At 36.6% G+C, this 13,162-nt stretch overlaps 1 protein-coding gene across 3 annotated transcripts in view; it reads right to left on the bottom strand.

The window, feature by feature from the left end:
- Nucleotides 1-13,162, bottom strand: part of STXBP5 (syntaxin binding protein 5) — a 166,615-nt gene that overhangs the window by 124,404 nt on the left and 29,049 nt on the right. The gene's annotated exons all lie outside the window — the stretch shown is intronic.

Raw genomic sequence — 13,162 nt, 5'->3', positions numbered from 1 at the left:
CAGGAAATAGAGAGACCCCCCCCTAAAATCAATAAAAACCGTTCAACACCTCGACATCTAATAGTGAAGCTTGCAAATTCCAAAGATAAAGAGAAGATCCTTAAAGCAGCAAGAGACAAGAAGTCCCTGACTTTCATGGGGAGGAATATTAGGGTAACAGCAGACCTCTCCACAGAGACCTGGCAAGCCAGAAAGGGCTGGCAGGATATATTCAGGGTCCTAAATGAGAAGAACATGCAACCAAGAATACTTTATCCAGCAAGCCTCTCATTCAAAGTGGAAGGAGAGATAAAGAGCTTCCAAGACAGGCAGGAACTGAAAGAATATGTGACCTCCAAACCAGCTCTGCAAGAAATTTTAAGGGGGACTCTTAAAACTCCCCTTTAAGAAGAAGTTCAGTGGAACAATCCACAAAAACAAGGACTAAATAGATATCATGATGACACTAAACTCATATCTGTCAATAGTAACTCTGAACGTGAATGGGCTTAATGACCCCATCAAAAGGCGCAGGGTTTCAGACTGGATAAAAAAGCAGGACCCATCTATTTGCTGTCTACAAGAGACTCATTTTAGACAGAAGGACACCTACAACCTGAAAATAAAAGGTTGGAGAACCATTTACCATTCAAATGGTTCTCAAAATATACCCTAAAAACTATAGAACACTTCTGAAAGAAATTGAGGAAGACACAAAGAGATGGAAAAATATTCCATGCTCATGGATTGGCAGAATTAATATTGTGAAAATGTCAATGTTACCCAGGGCAATTTACACGTATAATGCAATCCCTATCAAAATACCATGGACTTTCTTCAGAGACTTAGAACAAATTATTTTAAGATTTGTGTGGAATCAGAAAAGACCCCGAACAGCCAGGGGAATTTTAAAAAAGAAAACCATATCTGGGGGCATCACAATGCCAGATTTCAGGTTGTACTACAAAGCTGTGTTCATCAAGACAGTGTGGTACTGGCACAAAAACAGACATACAGATCAATGAAACAGAACAGAGAACCCAGAAGTGGACCCTGAACTTTATGGTCAACTAATATACGATAAAGGAGGAAAGACGATCCACTGGAAGAAAGACAGCCTCTTCAATAAATGGTGCTGGGAAAATTGGACATCCACATGCAGAAGAATGAAACTGGACCACTCTCTTGCACCATACACAAAGATAAACTCAAAATAGATGAAAGATCTAAATGTGAGACAAGATTCCATCAAAATCCCAGAGGAGAACTCAGGCAACACCCTTTTTGAACTTGGCCACAGTAACCGGAGAAGGACAAACAGTGTATGTTCTCATTCATTTGGGGAATATGAATAATAGTGAAAGGGAATATAAGGGAAGGGAGAAGAAATGTGTGAGAAATATCAGAAAGGGAGACCGAACATAAAGACTTCTAACTCTGGGAAATGAACTAGGGGTGGTGGAGGGGGAGGAGGGCGGGGGGTGGGGGTGAATGGGTGACGGGCACTGAGGGGTACACTTGACGGGATGAGCACTGGGTGTTATTCTGTATGTTGGTAAATTGAAAACCAATAAAAATTAATTTATAAAATTAAAAAAAATAAAATAACATATTTCAAATATAAAGAAAAAGGGAGGTAAGAAATCACAAGAATCTAAAAGAAATGCCAAAAAGGCATTCCATTAAAATTTAACTTCCGTAATTGACAATCAATTCTGAAAGGAAAAAAAATTCTATCTCAAACCAATGTCTTATATTATGCTTAACAATAAAACCCGATGAGGATCCCTGGGTGGCTCAGCGGTTTAGCGCCTGTCTTCAGCCCAGGGCGTGATCCTGGAGTCCTAGGATAGAGTCCCTCATCAGGTTACCTGCATGGAGGCTACTTCTCCCTCTGCCTGTGTGTCTGCCTTTCTCTCTCTCTCTCTCTCTCTCTCTCTCTCTCTCTCTCTCTGTGTCTCATGAATGAATGAATAAAATCTTTAAAAATAAATAAATAAATAAAACCCGAGAAAATAAAAGAAAATCCGAGAAGCAATATTATTAAAATTATTACTAAGAAAAAGATACTTGCTATGGAAAATATCATTGAACACTATTCTGTACATTATTGCTAATAAAGTAAGGCAAGAAAAGGAAAATAAAACCTTCATCTTCAAAATCACTGCCAAATTATTACAGATGGATGTCTGCTGTATCTCCCAGGCATGCTGGTTCAGTAAAAAGAAATCTACTGCTCAAAGTTCTTTATTCTCCCATCTTACTCTTTTCACAAAAAAGGGAAAAAATGTAAAAGCCTTGATGTGGGCCAAGGACCAAATAGCACTCCAAGTATAATCAAACAACCTAGTCAGTTTGGGATCTATTAGTGGGAGGAATGAAGATTATACATAGAATTAGCCTGGAGGAAATACTCTAATTTTTTTCTGTTTGAAGACTTTGTTTCTTAGCTTATCTCCCAGGTAAACCCACATTATCTGTGGAGTGCCATGCCTTCTAGAGAAGAAGAGATTCCCCTCTGTTTCTGCATAGGCAATGAGGTAACAATCAATCTACAACTCTGAGTATTTACTAAATGTCAAGCATTGAGACCGCTGCTGGAAATAAAATAAACATACATAGTTTACATTCTAATCTAGAAGACAACCAAGGAATCAAGGCAATTACAGTAAGCATGGTATGTGCTATTTTAGGGAAACAGCATCATACTGTGGTAGAATACAAAACAGGCACAAACCCAGACTGGGGAATTTACAGAAAAACCTGTAAAAGAAATGACAAACACAAGTCAACCATGGAAAGAGAATCTTAAGTGTCTGTGGAGTAGGAAGATCAGTTCATACAAACAGGCAGGAGAGAGGATCACTCATTAAAGAGAGAGAGAGAGAGAGAGAGAGAGAGAGAGAGAAAGTCAGGGTGACTAGATTATAATGCATAAAGAGAGGGAAAAGCATAGTGAAATGAATTATGGTAGTAAGCAGAATCACAGACCTTATAAGACCTCTAGGGAATGCTAAGTATTTAAGAGTATCAACTTCATTTTGAAGGCAGTGAAATACAGTGGACACTGGTTGTTTACCTAACAACCATTCCTCAGTCCACTCCTTCTTAACATTATTTAGATATTCATTAGAGCCCCTATCTTCCTCAAAGTTACCTATATAATTTAGGAGGCACCTACACCAAATTGAGTTCCAGAAGTGAAATAAACCAACCAGGGTAATCCCATGCACTTGCTGCCATTTCAAGTCAGGTTATCCAATCCTAAAACCAATGGATATTTTCCATGTCTGAAGGACAATTAATTTGTCAATCACATCTGTAAAACCTCTTCACAGCAGCATCTTGATTAGAATTGGTTAAATAATTAGAAGGTGTGTGTATACCAGGGGGCAACACTTTGGGGACCATCTTAGGATTCTACCTCTAATAGCCTGCCCTTTAGCCTCTGAAGATTCAAATCCTTCCCAAATGCAAATTCTTTTTTTGCAAACCCCAGTATCATCAAAGTCTCAATTTCATAATATCAAGTCCAAAATCTCATTAAAATATCACCAACTCAAAAATCCCAAATCTAAATTTGCTGTAGATGAGAGTCTTGATTGTCACCCATTAAGCATAGCTATTGGGCACAATTCCACTCGATCTGTAGATCTATGAAAATAAAGATACAAATTATCCACTCCCAAGACTCCTAGCATTCAATGGTGGGACCAAAAACAGGCTAAAAGTTATAGAAATTCCTGTTCAAAATGGGGGAAAGTGGAAGGTAAAAAGGAGTCATTGGTCCTTAACAGTTTTGAAATCAAGTTGGGCAAATGTTGATTTTTCTTTCTTTTTTTTTTTTTTAATTTTTCTTAATCAAGTTTCAAGGTTGAGAATAATCCTCTGTAGCTCTCAGCTCCATCCTCTTCCTTTTTCATCCAAGACAGCACTTGCCTGGAACACGTACTTTTATCAGCCTCCTGCTGGCGGCAGCCTCCTTTCATTTTGTACTCTCAAGCCATGATGGCAATATTCTGCTACACAATTTTCTCAAACTGTGTGTCTTAAAGAATTCTATGTGTTCTTTGGTTTAGTTGAAAAGATCTGTGAAGCACACCCGCAATCTCTTAAAAAAGCCCTTGCATGACTAAATACTTTGACCTTTCTGAGATTTTTGGTAAAAAGTTGATCAGTCACATCTTCATGTTTTTCTCTAAGCCACACTGAGAAACAATCTTTTTGCCAGCTGGATCAGGATAGGAATTTCCCAACTCATCAAGTCCTGGTAGCTTAAATAATTCTTCCTTCAATGTAATTCTCTCATCTTGCCTTTTACTATAAAGCAGCAAGAAAAAAATCAGGTGGCACCTTCAACTCTTTCCTTGGATATCTCCTTGGCTAAATAGCCAAGTTAATCACTTATACATTATACACTGTCAAGCTTGCCACAATTATATAACAAGGAACCACTTCATCCAGCTACAAAAACATGTTCTTCTCTCCCTTCTAAGTCCTCAATGGCAGCAATCTTCAAGTCCAGAGCCTCCCAGCCTACTCAAAGGAATTTAGACATTTCTATCCTATTCCTTAAATTTTTTTAACTTCTATTCACTGCCCCATTCCAAAGCAATTTCCCCATTTTTAGGTATTTGATACAGCAGCATCTCACTTCTAGGTACCAAAATCTGTATTAGTTTTTTTTATTGCTGTTTAACAAATTACCACAAAATTAATAGCTAAGAAAACACCCATTTATTCTCTGTTTCTATAGGTCAGAAGTCCAGGCACTGCATGACTCAGAGCCTCTAGATAGTCTCACAAGGCTGAAATAACAAACATCAGCCAGATGCACTCCTGTGCCCCTTTCTGGAGGTTCTAGGAAGAATCTGCTCTGAAGCTCTTCCAGGTTGCTAGTAGAAATTAGTCTCATGTGGTTGTAAGACTCAATAACTTACAGCGAATCACCCTCAGGCTATGAACCTTTTGCCAGGAAGAGTCTAGTCTCTTAAAAGTTCACTTTCTTCAATCAGGTTTACTGAGAATAAACAACCAATCATAAGGCGAACTAATTAGAACCTCAATTACATCTACAAAATGTCTTCACCTACCTAAGTGTTTGTATGAATAACTCAGAGGTGGTGTGTGGACACCAGGGAGCAGAAATTTTGAGACCCATCTTAAAATTCTGCCTACCATACATATATGTTTAGAAGTGGAACTGTTTGGTCATGGAATATGTGGATACTGCAAAAAATTTTTCTAAAGTGACTAACACTCCCAGCAGCAGGCTATGGAAATATTTAGCCATTTTGATGGATACATAGTGCTTATCTCATTGTGGTATCAGTTTGCATTTTCCTGATGCAAATTTCTTTTAAAATAAGTCAGTATATATATATTTTAAAGTTGAGGGGACGCCTGGGTGGCTAAGGGGTTAAGCATCTGCCTTCAGCTCAGGGCATGATCCTGGAGCCCCAGGATGGAGTCCCATATCAGGCTCCCTGCATAGAAGCCTGCTTCTCCCTTTGCCTATGTCTCTGTCTCTCTCTATATATATAGGTCTCTCATGGATAAATAAATAAAATCTTTTATTTTATTTTTTTAATAAAATCTTTTTTAAAAAAAGTTGAAAGATTGGGTAAGTTATTCTATCATAGGCTAACTTAAGCTTTTAAAATGGCATCCATCCCTATTGTGTCAGTTATTTTATGTCTGGGCCTCTGAAGTAACCTATTCAAGCATTTTATTCATCTTTGTTATTCTAATACCTAGCATAATCCCAGGCACACACAAGGCACCCAATGCTTGGTGATTTACCCTCTAAAGTATACCTACCAATACATGTAATTTACCTTTTTTCATTTCCAAATTTAAAGCTGTTCCCACTCTATATTCCTTCTAGGCCAATCAATAATGTTATAGGAGGCAACCCTTTTATAGCAGTCTAACACACAATTTCTCTGAGCCATTATTGCATTATACAGTTAGAGGAATAACATATGTTCTAACTCTACCATTAATCTACCTAGCTTTCTTGCCCTACATATAAAAAATAAACTTTCATTCATTATTTTGTCTTTATTATTTTTCCCATGCCTTAGGTCATTATGCCTATTAGGAGAGATAAATCACTCTTATATTCACCTTTGATTATGTATCTCTTTCCTTCCGTATAATCTTTTTATATATGATTACATTATAAGGACCTTGTGCAACCAGACCAGTCTCTTTGGATGTCTCTCCCAATTTTGTCAGAATTTCTTTGTTATTATTGATAATTTTATCCTAGGAAGTTATTCAACACTTCCTGGGGTGCCTAGGTGGCTCAGTGGTTGAGTGTCTGCCTTTGGCTCAGGTCGTGGTTCCGGGGTCCTGGGATTGAGTCCCACATCAGGTTCCTTATGGGGAGCCTGCTTCTCCCTCTGCCTATGTCTCTGCCTTTCTGTGTCTCTCATGAATAAATAAAATCTTTAAAACAAAACAAAACAAAGAACACTTCCTGACCATCCTTCCTTTTACAGTCTCAAGGTCATCAAATCACAATTATCTTCTCTCTGAACATTAACAGTTTTTTTTTTCTTTTTAAATTTTGTCTCAGAATGTGGTTCCCTAAGAGTTCCCAAGGAGACTCATCATATCCACAGAATTCCAAAACAATTCTCTTTCTGGATTAGAATTAGAGTCAGAATAGTATATCCCTCAGTCAGGATTCCTAACAGCCTATGTTCTATTCCATTTCTGTGTTCTAGTCCTGAATTTCATCACATGAAATCACTCTCATTTCTAATGTCTGTATACTTTCATTAAACCCATTTAAAGACAAATATTTTGCTGATATGATGCAATTACCACAAAAACTATAATCCTAGGTCTCTAATTTGTTCCAATTATTATGATTAATTTTTTTCTTGTTAAATATGTGCAGTGAATTAATTCAAAATCTTTGGAAGACCTGTATAGATTTTTTGAGGGCTGGTATCTGGCCAAATATTCTTTTACAGCTATGCCCGGTTCATGTGCATACTGAGCAAATTATAAGCCTCATAAATATGCAAAGCACAATATTTAGGTAATATTTTAATAAGAGTATAATGGGATAAATTAGTTTTTGTTTCTACAATAATTTACTTTTCCTAAGAAAATCTGATGTGGGCGCCTGGGTGGCTTAGTCTGTTAAGTCTCCAACTCTAGGTTTTGGCTGAGGTCCTAATCTCAGGGCCAAGAGATAGAGCCTCACAGCATCTGACTCTGCACTCAGCAAGGGTGGGGGGTCTGCTTCTCTTCTTCTCCCTCTGCCTTCCCCACACACACACACATACACACACTCGCATTCTGGTGCATTCTCTATATATAAAAAATAAAAGTAAAAAAAAGAAAAACTGATGCTACAGCAACAGTCACTTCCTAAAGTACCTTATAGGCACCAACTCTTCCACTGTGATCTTAATATCGAATTAATTACTCCATTTGTCAAATAGTTTTTTCTCAAGGATTTTGGATATTGATGCACCATTGATAATTGTTAGGATGAAATGTTTTTATTATTAGTGTATTCCATATGATATTGTATTCTCCTTACCATTAGTTTAGAATGCATCCATGCTTATTTTATTTTATTCTCTAAACTAGTACATGCATCTATCATCAAATGAATAGATATAATTTTGTTATAATAAAAGAAAAATATACCTTAAAAATATATTAATTTCAATATTAAAGACTCAGCTATTCATCAGATGTCTAACATATTTATAAAGAAAAATCCTATTCTTTGAAATTTCACCTGGGAGACTAAAAAACATTTATGTGAAAGTGTATTATGAACAACAAAGAATTATAATTATTAGACAATAGCAGGTTCTAAATAGAAAAGCCCAGATACACAATTTAGAACTCAGTCTTAAAATGCTCCATATATTTTTACTTAATAACTGTTATGCAAAAATTTAGAGAATACTGGTCATGATAACAAAGTAATGATAAAAGACTAGCAGATAGTTGTAGTTGCTTATAAATCCATGAATTCCTCCCAATTAAACTTTCTTTAAAAGAAAAAAAAATCCACAGAAACTTGATGGAACATACTGATTAAAAACACTAGTATACAGAATTTTGCTTGTCAAAATTCTCATTTTCTACCAAAGCCAAAGAACCTCTCCTTTACATGTATAAAGACATCTAGAATGAATATCATTGGCTCTTAAGGATTTTCCAATGTCTATTAGTTGTTTCTATGAAGACTGCCTAAGTAAAATCTCTGGTACGGCTAATGCAGATATTTCAAGGTACAAAATTCTACTTAGGAACGCCTGGTTAACTCATCGGTTTAGCACCTGCCTTTGGCCCAGGTCATGATCCTGGAGTTCCAGGATCGAGTGCCACATCAGGCTCCCTACATGGACCCTGCTTCTCCCTCTGCCTATGTCTCTGCCTCTCTCTCTCTCTGTGTGTCTCTCATGAATAAATAAATAAAATCTTTAAAAAAAATGTTTCTTTAAAGAAACAAAAAAACAAAACAAAATTCTACTTTAAATCCAATACCTTTAAAAACAAAACCAACTATATAGGTGATTTCTAAGGCACTGTTCTAAGGGCCTTATTCATATTATTTATTTTATACATATTAACTTTATAATACACATCTTGGGGCTTCTATGAGATAGTAATTATCCATTTTACAGATAACAAAACTGATATAGTTAATAGGTGATGGGGCCATGGACTAAGATTCAACATAGGCAGTCTGACCCAGAATGTGAACTCTTAACCACTATGGCACATTGCTTTGCAAGATAGAGAAAATTGCATCTCAAGCTAAGTAACCAATGAGAGTAAGAACTAAACTTGATAATTAGTACAAGCTGGCTACTAACCAAGGAGATTTATATTATCCTCCAACTCAAAATCACCCTACGGAAACTGAGATACATATTTATTTAGTACGAATAAATGTCATTTTATTGGGCATCTGGAAGCAAAGCTTATCTTAACTTTGACCGAGATCCTAATGGCAAGGCCCAAGTTGGTCTTGTTTACAAATACATGCTCAGCAGCTACCATTAAGCTGGCACAAAACAAGCATTCTATAATTATCTATAGAATAAATGGGGATAAGAGGAAGTTGTTTTAACATATGAGAGAAAAGAAATGATAAAGGTTACATGTAACACAGAGGAAAATTTTCTGCAGATAGAAAACACACATAAAAATGAAGTAACCTGCCTAATTTCATAGTTAAACCAAAATGTGAGACTTCTATATTTTTTCTTAAATACCAAAAAAGTGAAATTCTATCAGAATATCCACATTACAGTTGTACAAGATGTAAATGTACTCAACACTACTGAACTGTACACTTGTGATAGAAAATTTTAAGTTCTGTGCATCTTAGTGCAATTTTAAAGTCAAAACTAGAAAAAAATCCATTCTGAAAAAAATACAATTTAAATCACTATTTTTTTTACAACATACAATTTCTATTTATAAATTTATACTATACTAGGAAAATTTGCTTATAAAAATAAGACATTATAAAACTTAAGTTTACATTACTTAACAATTGTTCAAAATGTAATGAGATAGATATTTATAAATTTTTCATTTTTCCTATCTTTCCTAGTTTCAGAAGTAAAAATGCAAATAGCATAAAAATGGAAATGGAGTAATTTAACTAATATATTAGCTCAAGTCCACTGTGAAATAAGGAGAAAACTAGGTTACTGGTTTTGTATTTTGTCAACAATAAGCACTGTGATAGTCATTACAAATATTCACAAGATTTCTAGGTTTTTTTGCTTCTTGGTTATAGGAGTGAAATTAGAGATGGCCACATGACTTGTTCCCATAGCCCATGAAATGAGTGTAAAAAATATGTATCATATCCAGACAGAAACTTTAAGGGCCAACACATGCTTCATCATATTCTCTTTCTCCCTACTACAGTGACTGGCAATACTGTAAAGACTGACTGTTTCCTTAGCCAGGTTCTGGAACAATGATAATGAAAAGGAAAAGAGTTCCAGCAAACCCACAAAGGACATATAATGTAAGCAAAAATAAACTGTTGCTGTATTTAGTCATTAAGATTATAGCATAACCCAAACTATCCTGACTGAGACAGATATAAAAGCTGAATGTAAAGCAGTTATTTAAAGAATAGATTCCTATAAATGAGGAGATAGAATAGGATAGGTTAGGATTGTGTCCCTTCTCCTGCCTAGGGAAAGCTGCCGTAACAGAAGGTTTCCATCAGGGTACACATTACAGTTCTGAATGACACAGAGTTCAGGCTGCGGGGCAGAATAAGTCTTGCCACCATGAGCACACCTACACCTGGAGGAAGCCTCTGCTCTGCAGCCACATGCTAAGGAAAATGAGGCTCCTCCCAAATGCTACTTCTCTCCTTCCTGCCACTTGAAGAAATCTGAACTTTAGTCTTTTTTTTTTTTTTTAAGATTTCATTTATTTATTCTTGAGAGAGACAGAGAAAGAGAGGCAGAGACATAGGCAGAGGGAGAAGCAGGCTCCTTGCAGGGAGCCCGATGTGGGACTCGATCCCGGGACTCCAGGATCTTGCCCTGAGCCGAAGGCAGACGCTTAACCACTGAGTCACCCAGGGATCCCTGAACTTTAGTCTTGACAGAATATAAGTAGGTTCATCCATAAGACACCAAGCCCATTCCTTAGCATTTTAGATGCAATAGCTGCCATACAAGTTTGTAGCTACCTTAAAGGATTTCATCCTAAGAGATATTCAAGGGACAAGTAATCATGTTCCTTCTTTACTGTTAACCTTAATGAAGGCCACGGGGAAGCTGAACCTCAAACAGGGACTAGCTAGTTTCTGTTGGTCAGCTGGGTAAACTCTATTACAAAATTCAAAACTATGAATTCTATCAGCTTATTGCATTTGTAACTTTTAGGACCATTGCATACAACTGTGCAGAATGGGCCCTGCATAATAGCACCCAACCAAGGAGGGGATTGGTGGACTCTAAGGCTGCATTTATCAGGAAGAAAGGCTCTGTTCTCACACGGCACACAAAAGAGCCTTCTGTTTATCAGATTATGCCTACAGGCACTTTTTAGACTAACTCACCATTCCTTACCCACTTTTACCAGATTTTCTTAGAGACCATCCTTAGAAGTACTATCAAGGAGATTTACCTCATACCTGACAATCATGGGACCCTGACAATTTTGGGACTCCTTGAGCTCTGATCCTTTCACCATGAAGATATACCATAGTAACATATAGTATATATTTGTGAATTTGGACCACATGCTATTAATGAGAAATACGGACAGGTCACTGGCACATGAGATATCAGAAGTATTCTTCTGCTGGAATTCTACATTCTGACAGAATCCTTCCAGTGGGTGGTAGAAAGTAAGAGAAATTCTACAGCACTACATGAAACAAATGATATAATTTTGATGTGCTGGAGTCCAGAGTTTTCTAACTTTGTACTGATATTTTAGACCAGATAAATTCTTTGTTATGGGAAGCTGACTGCCTTGTCATTGTAACATTTTTGGCAGCATCCCCAGGCCTTTATCTACTAGAAGCCAGTAGCACTGTTCATTCCTCTCTCCTCTAACTGTGACAGAAAATGTCTCTAGACATTGTCAAATGCCCTCTGGAGGGTAAAATCACACCACGGCGACAACTCTGCTAGACCTATACTTTCATCTCCAGCAGGTGGTGTGAGACTCACAAGATGTGTTCTGGAACTGAGAGGCCCATCACTATCTCCATCTGCTTGGTGGCATCTGAAACTGATGTAGGGCTGCCCCTGATCCAGGTGGCAAGTAGACTAAGGAACTCTGCCAAACAGATTGAGGCTGGTCCTATTTCTAGCAGGTAGAAAAGAATTGAACCTTAACTTTTTGCTTGCCTTTTTCCCCCTATGTCAACCCTTCCTCCTTCTATTAACTCCTTCACTGCTGTCCTTCTCCTAAAAGAAGGAGAACCATGATTCCAACTTATTAAGAAGACCTATCTTCCAGGCAAGATTTAGCCCAATAGAAAACTTTGCTATTAACCCCTTGCCAATTCTGGTCTCTGTCTACCATTCAATGTCAACATGTCTTGGTATTGGCTAAAGAAGTCTGAACTGCTATATTCTCATCAGCGTTTTTAGCTTGTCTACTTTGAAGGGCTGCTGTGGGGAAAAAGCTAGACTTACAAACTGACCTATTTATATAACCTCAACAGATCAACATTTATCAAAGCAAGAATGGTCTGATCCTTGGATATGCTTTGAGCAGTCTGATGTCTGACTTCCACAGAAGACAGGGCCTAAAGACACTAACCCCATTGCATTTAGATACTACAGAGACCCAGGTTTCTTAACTTTGGCATATATACATATATACTCACATCTGCTCATGCTTATGAACACATATATGCAAACATATCTAAATTTTTATATATACATAAAAAATAGATCTCATAAGCAATGGGGGGGAACTTGTATTTTTTACTCATATTTCATGACAAAGTTCCATGTATATAAAGACTAAGCAACTTAAAAAAATCCAACTTTAAGAGTCATAAAAAATATGGGAGAATGTTTAATAAAATTAGGGTGAAAAGGTCTTTCCAATATACAATGGAATATTATTACTCAAACATGAAAAAGAATAAAATCTCGTCACTTGCAACAACATGGATGGATCTAGAGTATACAATGCTAAGTGAAATATAAGTCAGGGAATGACAAATGCCATATGATTTCACTTTTATGTGAAATTTAACAAATTAAAAAAAGACAAAAGACCAGATTCTTAACTATAGAGAACAAACTCCTGGTTACCAAAGGGGAGTGGATGGGGAAATGTTAAAACAGTTAAAGAGGATTAAGAGTAAATTTATCATGATGAGCACTGAGTTATGCACAGAATTGTTGAATCACTATATTGTATACCTAAAACTAATGTAACGTTGAATGTTAATTATACTGGAATTAAAAAAAAAAGAAAAGAAAAAAGGTCTTTCCAATCAAAGTACAAAACTCACAAGTCATAAGAGATTGCTATGACCAACTGTTCCACAAATTTATCTTAGAGATATACTTTTATAAATGGTTGAAGACATATATGTATCATACTATCACAACAGAGCAAAATGAACAGCAGACCAAAAAATATATAAATGTCCACTGATGAAGACTGACTAAATTATGGTACTTTCATG

This window comes from Nyctereutes procyonoides, unplaced genomic scaffold, assembly GCF_905146905.1.
Source record: "Nyctereutes procyonoides isolate TBG_1078 unplaced genomic scaffold, NYPRO_anot_genome, whole genome shotgun sequence".
In the NCBI taxonomy this organism is placed as follows: domain Eukaryota; kingdom Metazoa; phylum Chordata; class Mammalia; order Carnivora; family Canidae; genus Nyctereutes; species Nyctereutes procyonoides.
The sequence above is the reverse complement of the archived record's forward strand: the minus strand, read 5'-3'. Positions and strand labels throughout refer to the sequence as shown.